We start from the raw sequence: 25,860 nt of genomic DNA on the forward strand, positions 1-25,860 counted from the left end.
GAAAAATTAAGCTGTCTTACACGATTACTAATTATTGACATTTACTTCTTATAATATCATACCTGGTGGGCAATTATTGGTAATTAAGTGCATAGCAGATCAGCCTCAAAGGAAAAGAAATGTTAAATAGTTAGACAGACATTTCGTATGAGTTGATGACTGTTTCAGTGAATCTTTAAGAAACACATACAGGTTCGAGATTATTGGTTACTGTTTCTAAACATTGATTTAGTTTCAAAATGTGTAACTAAGCATCACAGATAACTAATATTAAGTTAAGGAAAATAAAAGACTTACTATAACAAACTAAAACTATGCCAGGTTGAGACAAAAAGTAAGAGTGACACAAAGATGTGTAGCCATTTGAAGAATAACATCCAATAACCACACTCAATGAAACTGGGAAACTGAAGAAAAAAGTTGAGATCAGATGAACTATTTGTTGGGAATAAGAAATTCTTAAGCTGAGAGTGGCCACAACAAAGGGATGTTGATTTCTTTAAGGCATTCCCCACCCCACCCAAAGCGATGGCCGTACAGAGTAGGCATTTATATATAAACTTCACAGATGTGCTTTTTAGATGGAGGAATGGATGCTCAAAGACTTTGAATGAGCTGACTGGAGTCACTTAGTCAGCCGGGTCTGCCACATGAGCCCCGGATGACGTTACCCTCAAGACCTATGCTTTTCAACTCCAGTGGGACACCTTCCTATCCAACAATTCTGTCTAAAATTCATTTGCATTTCCATGTCATTTATTATTACCTTAGGCCTGAGATGCTTTAAATCTGGGACAACTGCTTGGAAAACAAAACGTTAGGAAAGATGGCGTATCCCAAAATTCACAATGAGGAATCCTGTTTGGCCCCTTAATGGCTCCCAAACCTATTTACAAGCAGTCTTAAACATTTATTGAGAGCCCCCTATCCATTCATTCACCCAATAAATATTTACTGAGCAGCTACCATGGGCCAGGCACTGTGCAGAAGGCTAGGAACAGCACAATGAATATAAAACACGCCTGCCTTTAAAGAGCTCAAGATGGAGGGCAGAAAACAATGGCTGGAGGAAATTACATAGGGCGTGATGACTCTGGATGGGTTCCCAGCGCAGTTTGCAGGGCTCAAATGACTCTTTTTTTGGAGGATGTGGCAATAGATCTGAGTTTTGAAATAAGAAGTGGGAGTTTTGTTAAGTGGATAATGGAAGCAGGGCTTTCTGGGGAACAGGGGACGCTTGAAAACATGGGGCTCCTTATAGAAAAAGCAAGTATTTTCGTAACCTTACATTTCAGGAAGTCTAGTGTTAGGAGATGAGGTTGCAGATAATTGAATTTGCTGTCTGGGCCACAAAGTCTGAAATCATCTCAGGACAATCTGGGGCCTTTGAAAGATCTGGCACAGAGGAATGACCTGATCAGATTTGGTTTTTTGAAGACATCACTCTGGCAGCCTTGAGAGAAGGTAAGTTGGTAGGAAACGAAGACGAGGATGAAGTCTAGGAAAGCCAATCCAGAGGTTTCTAGCAATGCTGAGGGGTGAAAGCCCTATAGTAGGCGGGGCCGGCAGGAAGTGATGGCATTGCTGAGGGCAGATGCAGAGGGGACAGTCAGGTTTCATGTCGAAGTTGCCCCCATTGGAGGGCAACTTCAGTGAGTGAAGAGGAGCATACACGATCGAAAGAAGTCAGGTGAAGCAAGTGAATTCAGCTTCGAAAGTTGAGTTTCAGAGGTTTTTGCAACGTGCCTTAGGGATTCCACAGAGGGGAATGGGCAGTGTACAAGGCTGGCTGACCATTCAGCCATCGAGGTAATAAGAGTATAAATAGTCAATCAAATGTGACAGCCATGCACTAGGATTGGGGGCATAAAATGAAGAGCCCCAAAGATAGACCCAGTGAACAGTAAACACTGGCCTGCCCAGAAAGTGGAGTCTGAGAAGGAGTTTGGAAAGCAGCATCCAGGGAATATGGTGCAACTCAGGCCACAGAAACCAAGGGGATGGGGGCGGGGAGGCGGATGTATTCTCTCCAGCCCATCAATATATAGTCTCTTGTTTAAAATAAGTATTCTTTTGACTTTTAACACAGTCTATTGTCTAAAACTTGGAAAATATAAAACCTCATACAGAAGAAAGTACAATATCCTTATAATCCCATCCTTCCAGGATAACCACTTTGCACACTTTTCCATGGGTCTTTCAATTAGATGCCTCCCTTAAACTAGTACAGACCTTGAAAAAAAACTGAAAGATCCAAGTTGAGAAAGAATTTGCATTTTAGTTATTTGCAGTTGACTTCTATACTTTGACATATAATGATGAACACTTTTAGTTTTCGAGAAAATGCATTTATAATTTTAATGTTCAATGTAGAGAATTGAGAAACCTTTCCACATAACTACAGCGTAGATGAATTGTTTCTTATCTGTAGAAAATTATTTTCACATTGGCTATTTTTAATTAAAATACTTTAAAAAAATCCTTCTTAAATACACAAACATCAAAAAATAGAGTTTAAAATTTGTAGACCAAGATTCAAAGGAACCAATTTTTCACCTTTTCTAAGTCGGGTATAACCTTTCTATATTTCTCAAACCCATATTTGGAGGACCAATTTCAGTACAACAGCTTTTTCTGGCGATTTGTGTAAAGTAGCTATTATTGTGTGTATCACTTTGTTTGTTTTTATATCTTTCCCCATTCTAGTAACCTATCTCTAGGCATTTTTTCAAGAACAATTTTAGATTATATATCGGGCATAAAATTAAGTGCTGGTCCACATGTCCAGAGCGTACAGAATAGACTAAAATAGACTCTCAGCTTCTGGTAGCCATCTGCAGCTCGGGGAGTCGTTGTGTGGTTGGCTGTGCAAATCCTCAGCTTCTCCTTAGCTGGACACTGTAAGGAGAGGTGACAAAGGACACACACAGACCCAGCAGGCAGGCCACCAGCCATAATGTCAGGAAACCAGACTGCCATGTGAGGCAGGAGGGGAGGAGAGTCATCCTCCTCAAGACCAAGGTCCAGCTGAGGCAGTTTCCTGTGCACATGGAGTGGAATCTCTGCTCACCTTTTCCCAGATCACCTCCTGCAAGACCTGGAGAGGCTGTCTTCCTGGTGGGCCCAAGTCTGAACTTCCACTTGATCTCAAAGTCAGTGCCCAGTTCTCCCATGTTCTGTACCACAGAATCTGTGCTTGCCTGGAGATCAACTCCCTCACTGACTCCACGACTGCTGCGGGGAGGAGGCCAACTCCCACCAAAAGCCACCCCTGGTCTCTCTCCTGCCCCTGGACACAGAGCAGCAAGATGGCACAATGCCTGCTCCGTTCCTGGTCACACCCTCTTTGGCCAAGAGAATAACTCTTTTACACAAGGATACATTCTGAAAGATTTCCTGCGAGGTACTTTTCAGCAGATTCACCTACCCATTAAGATTCAAAATTTCACCTGGAAATCACAGTGGCAGAAGTAGCTACATTCTTATATTTTGAAATTCTCCAATATTTCAAGTGAAGCAGTGAATATCTTCAGGACTCTGGCTGAGTTCCATAGCCATATTTCATGCAGTGTTTCTCAAATCTGTGTCATCTCTAGACAAAGGCAATGAATTGCACTAGTCTATAAGCAGAGGAAGCAATTTTCATCATTTAATAGGGGCCGATCAGAATAAACTCTGAGATAAACTGTGACTGTTTTCTCCACCTCCAACGCAGCACATTTAAGTTGTTTAAAGCCAAGTACATTTTACTGTGCTCCTTAGAGCAGAAAAATATCCAAAAAGGGACTAAGTTGCTACTCTCTGTGGTCTTCAATAGGGATGTGTCTAAGACAAAGTAAGACCTTAAGAATTAAATGTATCCCAAATTCACACAGGCTTTGCCCTGGGTCTCCTAACTTCCGAGAGCTGCTTGGAATGATAAAGGGGTACCCATGTCACAGGAGACCCAGGGCACTGCCACAGGGAGGCCAAGGAATCATTGTCTTTTGTGGCTGTGAACCAGGTGGGAAAATGAGGAGAATTTTTTTTTTGAAGTGTGACATTTACCAAGTCAAGATTTAAAAATATACACTGTCCCAATAACATGGGTTCTGAACCATTTTTCTTCTGAATCAAAATCCAAGTAAAACTTAGATGTTGCTGACATCGTGGTTCGAATTCTGAGTTTGAAAACTGATTTTCAAATAAAATAATGAAAGCGAATTGTGTTTTCCATTAGAAGCAATCCGGAGCGCAAAATAATTTTCTTTGTGCGCTTATAGCATTTAAACATCCGCGTGGATTGCTATTCTACTGGGCTTGTGTCTGAATTTGTGTCCAAAAACATGAGCCCTGTGCAGAGAACTACACACACACACACACACACACACACACACACACACACACACACAGCCCAGGCTGTCTGCTGGGCCGGTCCTGTTAATCATCCCGAGGACACAGCCGTTGTTTTGTGTGTCGTGTTTTACACCAGGGCATCGTGGCACTCTCACCGCTGCGGTGCTGCACTGACTGTCTGGCCTGTGGAGACCTTTCTGTCTGGGACAGTACCATTCTGTCTAGACAGGGAGAGACCATTTATTTTGGTTGTTTTTCCCAACACCAGAAGCAGCTTCTGCAACCCTTCGCTGAGGCTTCCTTTAAAAAACGTTTAAATTCCCAAAGTGCTTGTCACTGCAATGCTGCAAAGGTCGCACTGTGACTCCTGACACTGTGTCTGTCCCTGGATCCCGTAGAGCGCTCGGCCCCTCCCGCCCCGAGAGAGGCTGGCTGCAGGCAAAGCCTCCTGCAGCCCTTATCTATGAAAGTGTTTGCTTGCAAATGATGAACACAATTTTCCTTGCTGGGAAGGAGAGTGAGCCTGATTGTCCAAAAAAGACAGAGGCGGGGGTAAAACACTGTTGCTTTAAAACAGTTCTGGGGTTCCTGGTTCCCAGTGAGGCCTGGCTGTAAATGCACCAGCTTTAACCTTAAGACTCAAAACCTTAGATGTGCACCGTGATTGCAAAAAACATGAAACATCAAATAGAAAATATTATAATCCACACGAAGCTTATGACTCTGCAGGTGTTAACCCAGCCGTTCAAAGTGCCTTCTCCTATTTAATGAAGGGAATTAGCTCCATAAAAGTTTATACGCTGCGTGTTCCCGATATCGCGTGTGCATTCTTTCTGTCGTGCGTTATTCTACTTGCTATAACGAAATCTTCAAAGAACTAAAATGCCCCGTGGCTAACAGATTTTCCAGATCAGACACCGTGGGACAAATAACTTGCCCTTTTTTTTTGATTGTACAGAGTGAAAGAGTTTTTATTTTAGTTTTCATTGAACTTAGACAAAAATCTAGAACCCAGACTTTTTAAAGGATCTCTCAGGAAAAAGAAACCATGGCCTGTTCACTTTGAACTAATCATAAATTCCTATTTCAAAGAGCTAATATTCCCCAAAAGGTACATTTTGAAGAGATATTTGGCATAAGAAGTCTTACTATAGCTCGTCGAGAGCTAAAAATAAAGCCCCATTCCATAGAGCTCATTTATTTTTCTCAGAAGAGATGTTTTAAAGAGAGATCTTTTCTTTTTTATTTAGAAAAAAGAGCCAACTATATCCCTCTACGTCAGGAATGTATAAAAAAGAGCAGCCCAATTTGATCTAGGGTATCGAATTCCTTATCTACATTTGCAAAATTAATTTTAAAGATTCACACTGGTTTTGCTAGTGGTCCACGTGGATGCATGTTAAGGCCCTGACCCGCTCCGCAGAGGTAGTAGGGAGGGCACCTGCCGCTGGTCCCTCCGATTGCCCCATCTTCTCAGCTAGTCTTCTTCACATGTGTACTTGTGTCACCACAGGTTTGATCAATTTATTAACTATTTGATCCTTGAAGATGCTAAAGTGAAGTCGTTTACTTTTTTGGCTCCCATCTGACTGATGATATATTTATAATAATGCAGAGAGGTGTATGGTTAAGACTCAGGATTATGCAACAAGTTTGAGAATAGGAAAAATTGTAATAACATTTTTATGAAGATCCTAAACTTATACATCCTTGTTTCTATCAAATCTAATAATAAGCATATTAAAAAGTATCATTCTTCTCCTGAATAGTGCTTTGCACTTTGCTGGCATTAAATTGTGTGTGTGTGTGTGAGAGAGAGAGACAGAGAGAGAGAGAGAGAAAGAGAGAGAGACAGAGAGAGAGACAGAGAGAGGAAGGAAAGAAGGAAGGAAGGAGGAAGGGAGGAAAGGAGTGGAGTAAAGGATGGAGAATATTTAACCACAATTGCTGGCCAGTTTTTCCAAGTAGTAAATTCTTCGGTAGTTGCAGTCCTTCCCCACTAATAAAATGAAAGTTTACAGATACAAAACAGTTTCTTGCAGAAACTGCCTTTTAATTTGGCACCTGTTATGCTGTCTTGAAGAAAATATCAACTTAACTGATAGTTTTTGGAAGAAAATGGATAGCGTCATATTTGAAAATTCCCAAATATTCTCTCATGCTCGGCTGTCTCAGAACATGTATTCAAATTAGTCAAATCCTGAGAAACTGAGGCAAAAAGTGAACTCAGATTATTTGCATAAAATCAAGGAAACATGAGGGGAAAAAAAAAGCCTTTCCAGAATTCTTGCATTAGGGCATCTTATCTTTTAATCATGCCATACACAACATAATTTCCACAGTTTATCCTGAGATTTCTTTTCCTTCTTCTGTTTTAATAATAAATTTCCCAGGAAATTGCCCTATAACTGCCACATAAGGGAGACAGATGTTCCAAAGAAAAGAGCAATTTTATTTTATAAGATATCTTTTAACATATGCACGTGAAGTCTCGTAAATTGTCAAAGAGTAGCAACGTTGAATAAAAGGTAAGGCTATAACAGAATTCAGAAAATGTGACTCTGCAAAAAGCTAATATAATATAATTATGTAAGGATCAAAATTTATCAAAGAAAAAGAATTTTGAGTACCTAGAGAAATGATGGGCAACGTACGTACCTCTTATGTAGACTTGTCTCATTTACCCGAAATATAACCTCTCAAACTTGATGTTCTATCGCCAGGAATGACTCTGGTCACTTTGGGGAAAAAAAAAAGGTATTTTTCCTTGATTATAAAAGTAAAAATATTTTGGAAAAAAATAATAGCATAAAAGGAGAAAGTAAGAATTTCTCACAATACCATCATTTGAATAGAACCAATATTAATGTCGTGTTTATTTCCAGTTCTATTTGTTCCTAGAGAAATAGGAGGAATAGTTTGACAAACATAAATATGAATGTGCTGGGTTTCTCTCATTTTCATTTGTGAGACAGTCGCTGTAGTCTCCCCAGTACACAGCTGCCTTGAGGAAATGAAGATTTTATGTCAGGGATGCCCAGAGAAAGATGCAGCTTCTGACGTTCAAGACGGGCCTCTTTCCCACACATAAGACACTGCTGAGAAAGACAAGGACTTTATTTGTTTTCATCTCAGGCTCAGAGAGGTCAGCGATTCACACTTCACAGTCCTCGTGGCATTTCCATCATCATTCTGCCCTGAGAAAGGATTTTCTAAATTCCTCCATCTCCACCTTTGTCGTGTCAAGCAAGTGCCAGGCTTGGTGGATTGGGGTTCGGGTTTACACTGGAGCCTTTGTGCTCCAGATAAACAGGAACGACAAGGTGGGAGTCAAACTTTTCTGGTGGGGTCCATGTTGGGGGGGATGAGTGGAAAATCAAAAGGTTTAAGACTTGGTTGCCAAGGGAGAGAAGGGATGGGGGAGGGAAGGATTGGGAGTTTGGGATTAGCAGATGCAAACTAATATAGATAGGATGGATAAAAAGCAAGGTCGTACCATACAGCACAGGGAACTCTATTCAATATCCTGTGATAAACCATAATGGAAAAGAATACGAAAAAGAATATGTATACGTATAACTGAGTCACTTTGCTGTACAGCAGAAATTAGCACAACATTGAAAATCAACTATACTTCAATAAAATTAAAAAAAAAAAAGAAAATCAGAGGGTTGAGAAGTAGGTGCAGGCTTGAGAGGGACACCTCCTCTCCACCTTTCCTCATCTCACTCTGTGCCTGGAGGTTGACCAAGGTTGACCTGGATGGACCACATCAGAGAGCTTCCTCTCCCACCGAGTCAGCCACAGGGAAGCAAGAAATGAGAAAGTTGGGGAGAGTGAGGCGGGTCTTTGCTCCCAGGGGCCCTACCTGCCCACCTCTGAGAGTTGAGGCATCCCTCCACCGCAGACCATGGCTCCTATCTGCTTCATGAGCTACCCTGTACCCCAGTGCTGGACACCACTCCCTCCTCGGAGCCCCTCCATCCCAGGGACCGTAAGGGCTTTGTGCAGACACTAGTCCCAGAATGACTTCCCTTTTTTCGGTAGTTTCTCTAAACCAATATGTTTCAAACCCCATGTTTGAAAATAAGATTTGTTCTATTAAACTCACTCAAATTTTGCATTTGCTTCCTGGGGAGGATCCTGACCTGTACAGAGCAGACACGTGGGTTCCAATTTTCCCTACAAAATGCAAACCCTTCGGAGGGGCAGTGTAATAGAAAAATGGGGGACATCACAGGTAGGCAGACCGTCTCTGCCTCCCTGAATGAGACTCTTGGCAGAAACCTGTGGGGGCCCACGGTCAACATGACCCAGATAAGAAGTCAAAGAATTGGGCTCAGACCACCATCAGAATTAGTTTTCACTCCCAAGCATTCCTGGATCCACAATCCCCACTGCAGTGTGGTGTGACTGCCTCTGCCATCTATCTATCTATCTATCTATCTATCTATCTACCTATCTCTAACATCTATCTATCCATCTCTCTCTCTCTCTATCTAATCTATCTTTCTATCTGTATCATCTACCTACCTACTTATTTATCTGTCTCTATCATCTATCATTTATCTATTTATCTACCTCTATCATCTATCTATCATCTGTCTATTTATCTCTATCATCTCTCTATCATCTATTTATCTATCTCTATCATCTATCTGTCTATCTATCTATATCTATCCTCTATCTATCTATCATCCATCTATCTATCTCTATCATCTATCATTTATCTATTTATCTACCTCTATCATCTATCTATCTCTATCATCTATCTATCTATTATCTATATCTATCATCTATCTATCATCTATCATTTTTCTATTTATCTATCTCTATCATCTATCTATGTCTATCATCTATCTATCCATCTCTCTATTTATCTATATCTATCATCTATCATTTATCTATTTATCTACCTCTATCATCCATCTATCAACTATCATATATTTATCTCTATCATCTATCTATCATCTATTTATCTATCTCTGTCATCTATCTATCTCTATCATCTATCTTTCTATCTATATCTATCTGTCTTCTATCTATCTATCTATCATCTGTCTATATCATCTATCATTTATCTATTTATCTATCTCTATCATCTACCTATCTATGTCTATCATCTATCTATCTATCTATCTATCTATCATCTATTTATCTCTATCATCTATCTATCATCTATCCATTTATCTATCTCTATCATCTATCAATCTATCTTTCTTCCTATTTATCTATCTATCTATCTTTCTATCCATCTCTCCTTTAATGTATCTATTCTTCTTTCTGTACGTCCACAAGAAATATTTAAGTATAGTGTATATTGTAACCAGCATGGGTATCATGAAACTTTTCCATGTCTAATGGTTAAGTGGTTTAATTTCTTGGACAATATGGTCATCAGTAGCTGTTACTTTGATCAGAGGCTGTTTGTACAGAGGTTTTGTGTGTGTGTGTGCTTATGTCAGTCTTTAGAATGTCCAGAGGAGTCCCAGAAGCTCGGAAAGCCCCAAATAGCCACCGTGAGGTCTGAGTAGCTGCCTTTTCTCTCTTCCAGGTGTGTGATATTTTTTAAAGTCACAGGATTCATCTGAACACAGCAACTGAACAGCAGACCTATTTAATAATGAAAGAGATCTGAACACTTTCCACTTATTTCTGTCTTTGGATGTGTGTTCTTTCGAGGCTCTTGGTCTGGTTTAGGATTTTGCTGTGTATAAAACCCCCACCAAGCTCCCAAATATCATGTCATCAAACAATATTTAGACCCAATTTTGGTTGCTTCTCTGGCAGTCTTTATATAAATTTACTGCATTTATATAAAAATAAAAACACTGTTATGAAAATATTTATGATGTGTTTTTTGCCTACAACCCTCATTCTTTCTTTAGGAAAATTATCCAGAAGAGTGAAGTGGAGAAATGCTGAAACACTGTTAAGTGCCTTGAAGTAGGTAGATCAATAAACTATTTTCAGAAAGTCCTATGCATTCATTTCCTTTTTAATTTTTTGGTTTGTCGAATTTTAAAATTTGAAAAAATACTATAAAGAATTCCTGTATATCCTTCACCCCAACTCCCCTTATGATAACAGCTTAGGTAGCCACACTGCAGATACAAAAATTAGAAAAAGATAACATTGGTACACTACTGTTATCTAACTTACACATTTCATTCAAATTTTACCGTTGCATTAATGTCCATTTTCTGGTCCAGGATAGAATTCAAGGCCGAAAGTTGGTTGCGTTTAGTTGCCATGTTTTGTTAATTTCCTTTAATCTGGATATTTTTGGGGTCTGTCCTTCGAGACCTTGACACTCTGGAGGACTAGTGGTCAGCTGTTTTATCTAAGTTCCTCCGTTTTGGTTTGCTGGGCATTTCCTCACGACTACATGTCAGTGTTGCATTCTCTGCAGAAGAGATGTTAGGTTCTTGTTGTATCACACATAGAAACACGCCAATTTGCCCCATTGCTGGTGATGTTAACTTTGATCATTTGGTTAATGTGGCTTCTGCCTGGCTTCTCCACTGATGGAAAAATCTGTCTTCACAGTAGAATCCCAATTAATATGCGTAGAAAGAAAGACAGAAATAGAAAATCACCATTTGGTAGACACCATAGGTGGTGGTGTCTGCCAGGTTTCTCTACCAATGGAGAAACCTGACCTTTCAGTAGAATTCCAGTTAATAAATATAGAAATAATGATGAACGTAGAAAATCCCCATTTGGCAAACACCACAGTAAACATTGTTGCAAGCAAAAATCATCACTGGATGCTAAAAGTAGTACCCCAAATAGGATGAGAATCAAGGTATTTCCATAATCTCAAGTTATAGCTCTATGTGACACATTAATTTCAAAGGGGAAAAATAGTAACTTTACAGTGGAAAACATACCAAACCACAACATATTTTTATAAACGTCCTCAGGGGAAAAATACTCATTAACATGATAGAAAAAGTTGTTCACTGAAAGCAGAGGTACGATGATTTCATATATACTGGTTACAAGCTTTTCCTTTAATACACTGCCTGTTCACATTCCTTTGCAGACTCCTCTCCTAGGTGCATTATTATCTCATCTATTGATTTATACCCTGTTTTCCTGCATAAAGGACATTAATCTATTGTTTGCCATGTTTGCTGCCGTTCTTCCTTAGGTTGTTGTTGCCTTTTAATATTATTTATGCTGATTTGTGAAATAGAGAAGCTTTTTATGTAGTTGGCTGTATTGATTAACCATCACACCCTCTTCCGTTGCTTTGATTGTAAAATTCTTGACCGTCTTGAGAACAGAGAAATATTCCCCCTGCATTTTCCTCCATATGGAACGAGAGACTTGATCTGGTTTTGGTTTTGTTTTCTCAGCAGATAATAGATTGTTTCAGTAAAATGTAATATGTAATCCTTCTGTTTTTCATAACTTCATGGTGCTGTTAATATTATTTACTGTTTCTGCAAGATGTCATTGTGTTTTTAATTCGTCTATTTCACCCATTGATCCGTTCACCAGGACCAAAGTGAGCTGTCTGTCAAAGCTTAATGTCTGGAGAAAAATGCTTCTGGTTACTTCTTTTTCAAAACTTTATTCTTCAATTTCATATGGCTGATCTTCCTGATCATCTTCAGAATCACTTTGCCTATAACCCCCCCAAACTTTCCATGAGGATTTTGTTTGGTATTGCACTAAACTTACAATAAATTACACTAAACTAATTTTGAGAAGAAAAAAAAAAATCAGTTTTCTGAATTCTCAGTTCTTATTTATTTGTTTTATGTACACTTGGGAAAAATGATACTTTTTATGATATTACAAATTTTAACAACTCTTATGATCATATAAATTGTATATATATATGAATCAATATATGAACCAAAAAGTAAAAATATGTCTTCCTTTGTCCATTAACTACTTGAATTAAACGACACATATTTTTTAAAGCCTTTACCACATGATATTTTAGCATAACTTTCTCCAAAATCATCATACTAGTTTCTAAATTATTGGTTGATAGTTGAGGAATAGTTTCTGTAATCTTTTGACATTACTATCATCAGGTCAATGGTGACCCAGTCTGTCATGATGTGACAGAGGTGACTGCGTCAAGTCTTCCGAAGACAACTCCATTGACTGGATAGTCAGTAGATTACTTGTAGCCTCAGGAAGTGGAGAATTTATATCACTATCCAAGTTATTCGTTTTGCTGTCCAATCCTTACGCTCTCAGATTTTTTTCACAAACAGCGATTTTAAGCAAAGCATTTTCTAGCCTCAGTTATAGTCTGAGGTTTACATATATTAACTATCTCAGTTATCAAAGTCACAAACATCATTTATTGGCATGTCCCATCCATTTGTTGACTTAATTTTATTAATAGATCACTCTCAATCCATAGAGATTTGCAGGAATAGATCAGCCTTGATGACTGAAAACACGTCTTTATTGTTAAGCCAAAGAGAGTAACTTTAATGCTTTTGGATGGCTATTAAGAGAAATAAATGGTTATTGTTTTAAAAAAAGAAGAGAGTAACATCTTTTTCAGAAAGAGTTTTATTAAAGTTAAATGTCAAAAAGAATTATTTTCTAATGTTTGTTTCCACATTCAATTACTAATAAAGTGAATATAAAGTTGTGATGTAATTTTCAAATTATTTTGGCAACTTTAGCACTAATATACTATTGACATTTAATTGTCTTCCAGTTTTCCTTATTTGAATCCCACTCTTTTCAGATATATTATTTAATTTTCTCCAGGGTTTATTTGGTACATCGTACAAATATGAGAGTTATCTGGAGTAGTGGTAAAGAGACTGATAATTTTTATCTTTTATAGCACAATCAGAGTAGTGATCTTATCATGGCTTTAATGTAGCCAAATTTAAAAGTATAAGTTTCTAAATTTTGGCTGAAACTTCAGATTTTCTCCATAGCTTTATCTGGATAACATCAGTACAAAATCCAATAAGATTTTATTGTAAACTTTTCTCTTTAAAATATATTTCCTGTGTACTAAGAACAAGGTTTAATTTTTTACAGATAACATTTCTTGCGTCTCCCAAGATCACTAGAAAACGTTACTAAGCTCAAAAATATTGAATTGCACATGAAATTATTTAAACACCTTTAAGTGAAAACTTGCCATCAATAATGTCTGAAATTTTACTGCCTCGATTTTTATGTGTTTCAAAAAATTCACTATCTTATTTGGAAAGATCAAAGTTTTGTGATAACAGGGACTATCACTCTGATTTTCAATGAAACACTCTTATTGATAGTAATCTTTTTTAAGGTCTATTTAATATTTAGTGTCTAAAACACACAATCATTTCTAACTATTAAATAGTGCTAAAAATTCTGGCGGTTCACTCTATTTTCATTCGCTTTATTAACATTCTTTTGATAAAAATTTTCAGGAGTTTTGATTTTTCAAATACTTTATAGTATCAAAATGAGTCATGATGTTATCTTAATTAATCCTTATTTGGATGTGTTGCTTTACTGGGAGCTTTTTGCCAGCAAATAAGAGTGAACGAAAATATTGCCACCAGTGTGTGTGTGTGTGTGGGTTGTGTGTGTGTGCACACACATGCGGAGGATGCTATTTGGATTTATTTCTGTTGAGTAAATTCCAGAAAAAATATTATATAATTCATTAGTTATCAAACCATGAAAAGATTGCTACCTAGAACCTCAGAATTCTGACCATGGCCCTGCTCTGTCTGATATTCATTTTCCGAAACAGGTTTATTGAGATATATTGGGTTGGCCAAAAAATTCATTCAGATTTTTCCAGATGTTGCGGAAAAACCTGAATGAATTTTTTGGCCACCCCAATAATTCATGTACCATAAAATTGAAGCTTTCTAAGTGTACCGTTTGTGGTTCCTCGTGCAGTCACAGAGCTGTGTCAACATCACAGCTCTCTAATGTCCATCCCTACCCAAAGAAACCCCCTACCCATGAGCTCTCGCTCCTCAGAGCCCCACTCCCACCCCTTCAGCTTCTGGCAACTACCAATCTACCTTCCGTCTATGGATTTGCCAACTCTGGGCACCCCACGTAGGTGGGATCATACAATATGGGGTCTTGAGCGTCTGGCTTCTTCACTGAGTATAGTGTTTTCAAGGTTCATAGATGTTGGGGCATGTATTGGTGCCTTCTGCCTTTTGTGACCCAATCTCCTCCTGCCTTTCCATAAATGCTTCCGTGGGGAGGTGGCTGTGCAGGTAAAGGTGGGTCACTTATTGCCGACCCCTCCCCACCCCTCCGCAACTTGGTCTCCCATTTGTCTCTGATGAACGTCTCGACAAGGATTCAGACAACAAGAACCCTTAACACAGAGTTTACCTTGCTCACCAGAGAATACAATTTCAATTCAATGCTCTCATTTGTTTCGTTAAAATGGATATAAGTTGGACGATCATCCTGAGTGAAGTAAAGTCAGGAAGAGAAAGACAAATTCCATAGGATATCACTTACATGTGGAATCTAAACTAGGACACGAATGAATTTATCTATGAAACAGGAACAGACTCGCATAGAGAACAGACTTGTGGTTGCCAAGGGGGAGGGGAGTTGGGGGGAGGGATGGAGTGGAAATTCAGGATTAGCAGGTGCAAACTATTATATATAGGATGGATAAACAACAGGGTCCTATTATATAGCACAGTAACTGTATTCAATGTCCTGTGATCAACCATAATGGAAAAGAATATAAAAAAGAATGTATATATGTGTGTGTGTGTGTGTGTGTGTGTGTGTGTGTGTGTGTGTACAATTGAATCACTTTGCTGTACAGCAGAAATTAGCACAACATTGTAAATCAACTCTATTTCAATAAAATAAATTCTTTAAAAATGGGTATAAGTTGAAAAGAAAAGCTAAAATTTATTGAGCAGTTATTATGTCCCAAGCACTGTGATTTCCATGCACATGTCACCTGAATGAAATTTCAACCACATACACGTGGAGGAGGAACTGTTGTTATCTTTATTCCTCAGCTGAAGAAAATGAAGCTTAGTGGGTATTAGATACCTAACCCACAGTCAGCTAGGAAATGATGGAGCTGGACTCCAAACATACAAATCAGCATCTCTGCCTAAGACAGAAGAGGAAGAAGAGGCAGGGAAGGAAGAAAAGGGAAGAAGAAGGAATAGAAGGGAAACCCCAGGTTCTGTACCAGGTACCTGTATTCATCCTCAGTTAACTGTTTGGGCCTGTTAAGGGTCCTTGAGTTATCTGCTCACAGGTAGATCCTCTGCCTCTTTAAACACACAAATAACACCTCTTCCAGAACAAAGGTTAATTTTTGTATTTCTTTTCAATCTCTCCACAGGCCCTAACATGACATTCTTCTCCATGCAGATAAATAAATTACACTGACAAACACCCCAGGTAAACAGGAGACATGTGTCCTCTCCAGGGTGTTATATGAGAAACGAGAGCCACACCAGGATGAAATACTCAAGCATTTAAAACCATATTCTGAAATTTATGAGTTGGTGCTTAAAAATAACAGCCCCAAAATGCCTCAAAATATGTGTGCACCAAACAGAATCTCCCCCTCTGTATTTATTGTAGGGCAATAAAAATGCGTAGAAAAAGGGTTCGATGGCAAATAGCCTTATTAAACCCAGGAGCCATGCAAACAGCCAGGACGTATAGCATTGGGCCACATAACGCACACCCAGCTATAATTCTGTCAAGGAGGGCACATAAACAGCCCTGATGGAATTAGAGGCTTATATGGAATGGTAAATGGACCTTATTGTTTATAAATATAATGCCAGATTCGAATGCGTGGATGGCCATCGTGTCTGACTTATCAGAAGCAAAATGATATATGGAATTCTTTAGTTTTTCTTAGGAAACGTGAAAGTGAGACACTAAATGTGGCTAAGCTGATGGGTATACATGCAGCTGGGTGGGATGAACGTGCCAGAGAAATGCTCTTTGAGGGAAACATACACGCAATACAAAATTGCCAGCATTAAAAAAGATTAGCTCTGACATGGGGTAGGGAGATTTTTTTTTTTCTTTGTCATTGTTCAAAGCTGAATAGCAATAAGATTGTAAACTACAGCGCTTCATAATAGAATGAGGCCCCCTTGTATAATGAGGTTCATTATAAGTGACATGCATAATTCCAGCCCTGCTCTGTGTTGATTCCTTCTTTTGTTGTTGAGACAGACGGCTTTAATGGGCCCAAGGAACCACGGCACACTTTAAACACACTTAAAACTATTTTGCAAGAGTGTTTTGTTTTCTTTCCTTTTCCAATAGGTCAAAATTTAGACAAAAATACCCATCTGAAGAGACTGTCTTTGTGTAAAAAAGTGCATATCATTCAGAATATTATTTTAAAATTCTCCAGTGATGAAAGTGTGTCTGTGAAGATTGCCTGGTGAGTTAATTTCATCTGTTAGTAACCAAAATATGCAAACGACATAGGGAAATTGTTTGATTAGTGTGGATTTTCAAAGCTGAATATTTATGTCTGCCAGTCCGCCGCCACTGCCAGTGCTTAAATCTTTTGAGAAAATCAAACACTGTGAAACATGGTGTGGCCTCTGCAGAGAGATGAAAGGAAACAGCACAACTACAGAAGGATAAATAAAAACAAAGATGATGCAAGTGAAATATACATGTGAGGACCTTAGCAAAGGATTTCAAAACTCCTCTGGGTTAAAAATGGGACAAAGACAAAATAAACCCACTGTAGAAATGCCCACCGCCTAAATCGGCCTGTCCTCACACACGGCTCTCCCACAAGCCCTGTGGGACACCAGAAAGCACACCCCAGTGATCCAGTGTCTGGAATAAAATGTCTGGAAGGTCCGTGACCTGCTCGGCGTTCTTTTTAAAATTATTTTTAATTTTAATTAATTTATTTTGTATTGAAGTATAGTTGATTTCCAATGTTGTATTAGTTTCAGGTGTACAGCAAAGTGATGCATATATATATATATATATATGTATGTATGTGTGTGTGTATATATATATATATATATCTTCTTTTTCAGATTCTTTTCCCTTATAGGTTATTACAAGATATTGAGTAGAGTTCCCTGTGCCATACAGTAGGTCCTTATTGGTTATCTATTTTATATATAGTTGTGTGTATATGTCAATCCCAAAGTCCTAATTTATCCCTGTCCCCCCACACGTTTCCCATTTGGTAACCATAAGTTTGTTTTCTATGTCTGTGGGTCTATTTCTGTTTTGTAAATAAGTTCATTTGCATTTTTTTTTAGATTCCACATGTAGGCAATATCATATGATATTTGTCTTTCTCTGTCTGGCTTACTTCACTTAGTAAGATAATCTCTAGGTCCATCCATGTTGCTGCAAAAGGCATAATTTCATTCCTTTTCTGGCTGAGTAATATTCCATTGTATACATGGACCACATCTTATTTATCCAATCACATGTCGAGGCACACTTAGGTTGCTTCCATGCCCTGGCTATTGTAAGTAGTGCTGCAATGAACGTTGGGGTGCATGTGTTTATTCGGATTACCATATGATCCTGCAATCCCACTCCTGGGCATATATCCGGATAGTGCTCTGGGCTCTTTTATCTGTTCCCCAGGTTGTCTCCTCTGCTGTTTGATTAGACAGAAGCAAAGAGCAAACTATCCAGGCTTCAGAAGTCCTCTGCAGAGTATGCTCTCTGGGCTGAGTATATCTGTTTTAAGAACTTCCAAAACTGGCACAAACACAAGCCAGATAGCGCAAGCTCTTTCTGGACCATTTCGAAATCTTCTGAACTTCAGTAGAGACAAAAAGCTACCAACAGTCTGGGATCCAGAACATACTCCATCCTTTCTGCAATAATACAAGGTGTTTGCCTAAATACCGAACGTGAATATGATACATCAGATCCAGTCAGGACCAATGAACAGAATCACAGATTCCATGGTGACATCAGTACATTCCTTTGGCTTGATGTTCTGTATCATTTCCCTCTATTTACCCATAACAAGCTTGTTTTATGCTGGTCACAGAAAGAGAGTTCTCTCTTGGGTTTCTTCCTTCTCTATTAAATGTACAGTATTGCTTGGGAGAAGTTTGCAATTTACCAAATGTTTCCTAAAAGGACTGATATCAAAGTTTGGAAAAAGACCCAAGAGAGTTGCAGAGTGGAGGGAACAATGGCTGGGTCACAAGTATAGCACATTTATGTTGGCAGATGAGAATAACCACAGGAATGAAAATGACTCTATAATTAGAAGCATATAAATTAGACATGAAAGAGACCTATTAGTTCACGCCAAGCATCTCCAAAGGGACCAGCATCAGACTGTTCCCTACAAAGCGTTTTCTATACTTCGTCTATATCATTTTTAACAGGCTTATAGGATGATGTACTTTCATTAACTGCATGGACAGGCGCTTTACTGTGATTAAATAACAAGGAATCTTTGATCTTAGCAGTATGAGCACTGAAATTTTAATACGGAGTTAATGCTTGCAAGGCGTATGTGCAAAACAGGGTGATGTGAATGCTTTATGGCTTCAAGTACACTTGAAACATCCATCCACACACGGCCATTTCCCAAGCCCTGCTCCCCTCTGCCCTCCACACACATGGGGACACTCCCTCTTTTCTCAAGAACCCTGAAATCAGTAGTCGCAGGGAATCATCTCTCGTCTATGAAAAGGTGACAACTGGTGATGGATCGGAGATGACTTCCTTGAATTATTGATCCCGGGATTGCTGGGAGAGGACAAAAGAGGGAGCCTAGGGAAGGGGCGGGTCTAGTTTCTCCTCCTGAAGACGGCGGCAAGTGACTCACCAGGTTTAAAAGGACCCTTTGGTTCTAGCTCAGGCGCTCTAATCATCTACAGAGAGAACACGGATCTTCTAGAGTGAACGGAGTTGGAAAGTGGGGACGTGACTACGGTTGAAATCCGAAATCCGACACACGTTTTGAAAGGGGTGGGAGGTGAGTCCTTACACAGGAAGCGATGGTCCCTGGAAGCTGAGAATTCTCAGGTCAGACCACGAGCAGCCAGCAGGGGATCAGGAAATCAGAGCCATTGTCCCAGAGGGGCTTTGGAGACAGGGTGGAGATGCCCGCCCTTTTACTTACTAGCTGTGAGATTTCTGGCAAATTGCTTAATCTCTCGCAAGCCAGTTCCTTCATTTGTAAAAGTGGTTTATTTTTCCTTTCAGCAAGTGATTATTAAGTATGTACCAGGTGCCCGGTCCTCTGCAGGGTGCCCAGAATACAACAGCACACAAATCCAACAGCGTCTCCTTCCATAAATACACGGAGATGTGTCAGGGCTGTGGCCGGGGTTAAACTAAGTCAGTCGTGTTACAGAGCTGATTGCCTGACACATACCAAGTGCCCAGCAGTTATCCACCTAATTGCTGGTCTTACAATATTACCTGGGCTTGGGTAAGGCGTTTTAATGAGGCTTCTCGATGCTTATCTCTGAGGACAGGAGGAAGGAGTACGGACTGTACGACGACATATTGGGGAGAATTAGTATCTTCACACTTCTGTTTCCTTAAATAATCACACTGCATAAAGAATGAGTTACTTTTGCTTTCTCTAATCCCTTCCCCTCCCTTCACTTCCTTAATCCCTTGTGATCTGGGTCTACGCATCACTAAATTTTTAGTTTAACAAGTATTTATTGTGTACCTACTGCGTACGAGGCCCTGTGGGGAAATGAGACGCTGCAATAGGCGATCAGGACCCTCTGAAAGGGGGTCACTGGGGGATGAGTAGGAATCCGCCAGGCGAAGGGCAGCGTCCCTGACAGAGGAAGGAACATGCGCAAATGGGGTAGGATGGGCTGGGAAGGGGAGGGGGCGCAGGAGACCAAGACAGCGGCGAGAGCGGGGAGGAGAGTGTTCCCTGGGGCCCGGAGTCAGGCGGGGTATTGCAGGGTTGGGAGCTGCGTATGCCAGAGGGTCACAGGCTTAGTATAATCCCCCCTCACTGTCTCCTCTTGGCAGGTTAAACCGGCCCTCCCGTTTCTTGATGTACTATCATGTTTCACAGGCATCCTTACTGTCTGCTCACTCCCCTTATGACCCCTTCTCCTTCCCAGGGTACGTTCCTCACTCTCTCGTTGTTTGTTTGTTTATTTGTTTATTTGAATTGACACCCCTCTGCTTCTTTAATAACTTTCCAGATTTTTCTTTCCCCTGACTTCAAATGTTTATACTTGGGTGTTTCCCAAGTTTGGTTTAGTTTCCATGCTTGGTTGTCTTCTCTTTTTTTCCCCAAGATAAGCCTCACTGTGCTCAGAGTATGTACAACACCTACTTTACCATTTCTATTTCCATCCTAGAACTTTGCTGAGGTCCATACGCACATTTCTCTTATGTATGCATGCATGTATGCACCCACCCACCCATCCATCCATCCACCCACCCATCCGCCCATCCATCCATCCACCCGCCCATCCATCCATCCATCTGTCCACCCATCCGTCCATCCATCCATCCATCTATCCATCCATCCACCCATCCACCCACCCATCCATCCATCCACCCATCCATCCATCCACCCATTCTTCCATCCATCCATCCATCCATCCATCCATCCATCCATCCATCCATCCATCCATCCATCCATCCATCCATCCATCCATCCATCCATCCATCCATCCATCCATCCATCCATCCATCCATCCATCCATCCATCCATCCATCCATCCATCCATCCATCCATCCATCCATCCATCCATCCATCCATCCATCAACCCGCCCATCCACCCATCCATCCACCCGCCCATCCATCCATCCATGTATTCATTCTACAATCATGTGAATGAGCCGCAACTCTGTGACAAGCACAGTTCTAGGATTTGGGGACATGGTAGCCAGGAGGGTAGACAAGATTCCTGCATCCATGGAGCTTCATTCTAGAGGGAAGAGAGAGACGATTCACAAGTAAACAAATGAATACAAAGAAAATTTCCATTAATCATTGAGGCAAAGAAAACAAAATGCTGTGATACGATGGATTCCTGGAGAGCACAGCTGGATACCTCCACCTGGGGCTTTCAAACACCTTCGAAATCAATTTTCAGTCATTCAACAGATATCAAACTCAGACCAGGTACGAGGAAGCCCCGGAGGGTCAGACCCATCAGGGTCCATCCCTAGCACATCCCCTGCTGTGATGGGGGGAGGGGACCATTCTTTGTTCAGTCAATCTTCTCAGAAACTCCAGTGTCACCCTGAACCAAGCCTTCTCCCCGTAGCTCACGTCTCATCAATTCCTAGTTCTGTGGATCCTACCCTGAAACATTTTTCGATTACAACGTTGCTTTCATCTCCACCACCATATTTTCAGATCAGACCTCGTCCTCTCCCCACACTGCAGGGACTCAGGACTAGACAGTCACTCCTGCCTCTGTCTAGGGTGTCTTGACCTCGGCACTGTGGACAATTCGGGTTGGATAACTCTTTGTTGAGGGGAATGTCCTGTGCATTGTGGGGTGTTTCTCAGCATCCCTGTGTCTACCCACTCATTATCAGCAGCCACCACCCTCCCGGTTGTGACAGGCCCAAATGTCTCTAGACAAAGCCAAAAGTCCCGTTGGGGGCAAAAGCAACCCCAGTTATGAATCACTGCAATGATCTCCCCCAAATCCAACAGGTTCTACTCACTCACCTCCCCCATGTATCTGCTCAAGATCACCATGTTGTTGAGGTCACACCTGGCCATCTCATGGAAATGCCACACATCCTGCACCCATACTGGACTTTCACCGGCAACTCCAGCTCATTTACCTCCTTTGTTTTTCTCCCTAACACGTATCATCTCCCGATATTCTTACCTCTCTTATTTGTGCAGAATCTCTCTCCTCCCCATTAAAAGAAGTCAGTCCCATCTGCATCTCTTTTTTGGGGTGATCGATTCACATTATGCCTCCTTGGTTTTGGTATGATCCCCCATCTCCCCTTTTCCCCAATCTAACTCCCAAATGCCAGAAGCCTCTAGTCATCATTCAGTCATGAAAATGAGATAGCAGTGCCCTGAACATAGCATCTTAAAGCATCCAGCATCCACAGAGGACCCTTGGAATCCTTCCAATGACCAGTCCCGCAGGCATTCAGCCTCCGCCTCTGCCTTTCCATCCTCCGACTCACGCTGCCATCCCAAAACATGTGAGACTGGTGTCCTATGACCTCTGGCCTTTGTGCATCTTTTCCCCAGCCTGAAAGGCCCTCATTCCATCTTTCTAACAGGCAAATATTTTCTCAATAGCCTCTAAGGTCCTTGAATGAGGAGCTATGTACTTTTACAGCCTGCTGCGAGTCTAGCATTGGGTGGAGAGCAGCACTCAATAAACGCTTGTTAGATACAGGAATGAACCTTCCTTTGTACATTATCTTGTATCAAGCATTTTGATGAAAACTTATATTGCCCTGGATCCATGCTTCTCAAACTGTGTGCTGAGGGGCCCCCAGGGAATGCCAGTGAACAAGGCAAACCCAGGATATCTTGCACATTTGAGGGAAACACAGTTGTTTTCCACATCTGTTGGCCATCTCGTGAACGATCAGCTCTAAGTAATTCAGTTTCAACGTTAGATCATGTTACGCTTCATTTGATGACATTGTATTGCTGTAAAGCTGGATTTTTGGCTATTGCTTGGATAAGAAAGCAAATTCTACATGGATGTCAAGGTGAACAGGAAAGGAGGGGGTTGTAATCAATCCAGTCCACAATTAGACAAGTTGTACAGTGCCCAACAGGCATATACGTCCCGTAGTAAGTGATTTTGTTTATTTAAAAGTGAAAGAAATACATTTTCTTTCAATATATCTATATTATTTTTTTCAAATGATGACAAAGTTGTCAGGATATAAATACTTATTAAGATATTTTAACTTAACTGCTTAGTAGATATTAAGTGTTAATAAATATTTAATAAATATTTAATAAATATATACTGTTAGATATTTCTTTTAGCTTACTCATGCTATGAAAAATATACTGACGCATTTAGGGTACCATGAATAAAGAAAGTTTGGGAAGCTCTTCCTGAGAAAGAGAATTGCTGCTTAGAGTCCTTATTTGTAAATAATAGAAGCTGATTCCTGCTGATTTCAGAAAAATAAATGAATTCATTGAGACCATGTTGTGGAGTTTTACCAAATCACTGGAATAACTTTAAGCTCAGGCTTGGGGCTAAAAGTTTCCAGGAACAATTTCTAAAACTACATCATCTAGAATTGGTCAGGAGAGCAGTGGTTGGAAACTCAGTACTGCCTCTGAAGAGAGAAAGAGAGAGAGAGATTGAGACAGAGAGACAGATAAAAACAAAGAGACAGAGAGATCTTGAGAAAGACACACACACACACACACACACACACACACACACACACACACACACACACACACACACACACACTGGTTTACTATTCTTGCCTCTCCCATCATTTGTTCCTTCCTGAGAAAGACACACACACACACACACACACACACACTGGTTTACTATTCTTGCCTCTCCCATCATTTGTTCCTAAGTCTCATACCAGGCAGCCACATCTGGCTGGTGCTGAATCCCATGCCTTTGCCTACAGTGGAAGTAGAAGAGGGAGTTTCCTGCATTTTAAGCTTCTATAGATGCATGTTCAGATTAGAGGCTCAAGTCTAGTGGGAAAATTCTGAATCATTCCATGTACAGAGAGAAAGGAATTGGGGAATTTGAGTGCAAAAATGTTCTGAGTGTTACCTTCAGATGAGGGAAATTCTCTGAGGTACAAGTGGTTTGGGCTTGATTTCTAAGGCTGTGTAGACACAAAATGAAAATAGAGAGAGAGAGATTCAAGTTCAGGGTGGTGAATACACTTCCGGCGGGAGGCTGTGTGAGGGCAGTATGGATGCCTCCGTCAGCTGTGCCCTCTGTCCCTGTGATGAGCAAGCTTAGGGGACGGGGACTTGGGGATGTGAACAGTGGGTCCCGAGCAGGGGAGGGGGCAGGGGTGACTTACATGCTCGTTGGCCTCAGACAAGAAAGAGCGTAGACGTTTGGATACATAACCTGTAATGCAAAAGAGCATGAATAATTATAATACATTCCGGAAGGGGTTTTCCAAAAATGTACTGCCAGTTTTACACTGTCCTGCATGTAGTGACAGACTCTCACTGGCGACCAATGAAGCATGTTTTTTTTTTTTACATACAAAGGACTATTATGCAGACTTTATTTATTTTTCTTCTAATATTTTCATCTTTTTCCTTCCAGTTTTATTGAGATATAATTGACATACAGAAGTGTATGTTTAAGGTGTACAGCATAGTGACTTGATTTATATACACCATGAAGTGATTATCACAATAGGTTTAGTAAAAATTCATCATCTCACATAGATACAAAATTAAAGAAAGAGAAAAAAAATTTTTTCCTTGCATTGAGAACTCAGGATGTACTCTCTTAACAATTTTCATATACAATGTACGGCAGTGTTAATTACACATATAGGGGCTTCCCTGGTGGCGCAGTGGTTGCGCGTCCGCCTGCCGATGCTTTTATTGAAGTAGAGTTGATTTACGTTGTGTTAATTTCTGCTGTACAGCGAAGTGATTCAGTTATATATATATATACATATATAAATATATACCTTCTTTTTCATATTCTTTTCCATTGTGGTTTATCACAGGATATTGAATATGGTTCCCTGTGCTATACAGAAGGACCTTGTTGTTTATCCATTCTAATATAGTAGTCTGCATCTGCTAACCCCAAACTCCCAATCATGCCTTTCTCCCCCTCCCTCCCCCTTGGCAACCACAAGTCTGATCTCTATGTCTGTGAGTCTGTTTCTGTTTCATAGATAAGTTATGAAGCATACTTTTAGTGACAATTTTCTCACCTTAAAATAGCCTCTTGCTGAAAAATTAGACATGAAAAAAAAAACCCAAGTCAGGACTATTCACACCATTTGACACAGCAAGGTGAATTTTTGGGTTATTTCCCTCTAGAATTTTTTCTCTGATTTCATGTTCAGAGCTGTGATCCCATTTTCCTCTCTTTTTCATGTATCCTGCTGTAATGGACCAGTGTATCACCCAGGAGCAAGAATTACTGGATAAATTGGTATAAATATTTTAACAATAGAGTTTCTTATTTGCTTTATAAAATGAACTCCAGGTTATCATAAAACTATTATTATTATGAAATCATATAAACATATCAAATAAATTCTTAAGACATTCAAATAAACATTTTAAAGGATTTTGAGACATATTACAAAATAGATTACAAATGTTTGTAAGGTAAAAAGGAATAGAATTTGATTTTCTGTGCTATAAATGACATAAAGGAGAGAAATGCACAATGAATACGAGTTGAAGTATTTCTGCGGATGATAAAAATGATGGAACTCTTAAAAGACAAGAAGAGGAATTTTTGTTTGTTTGTTTGTTTTGCGGTACGCGGGCCTCTCACCGCCGTGGCCTGTCCCGTTGCGGAGCACAGGCTCCGGACGCGCAGGCTCAGCGGCCACGGCTCACGGGCCCAGCCGCTCCGCGGCACGTGGGATCTTCCC

Source organism: Physeter macrocephalus, chromosome 13, assembly GCF_002837175.3.
Source record: "Physeter macrocephalus isolate SW-GA chromosome 13, ASM283717v5, whole genome shotgun sequence".
NCBI classification, from domain to species: domain Eukaryota; kingdom Metazoa; phylum Chordata; class Mammalia; order Artiodactyla; family Physeteridae; genus Physeter; species Physeter macrocephalus.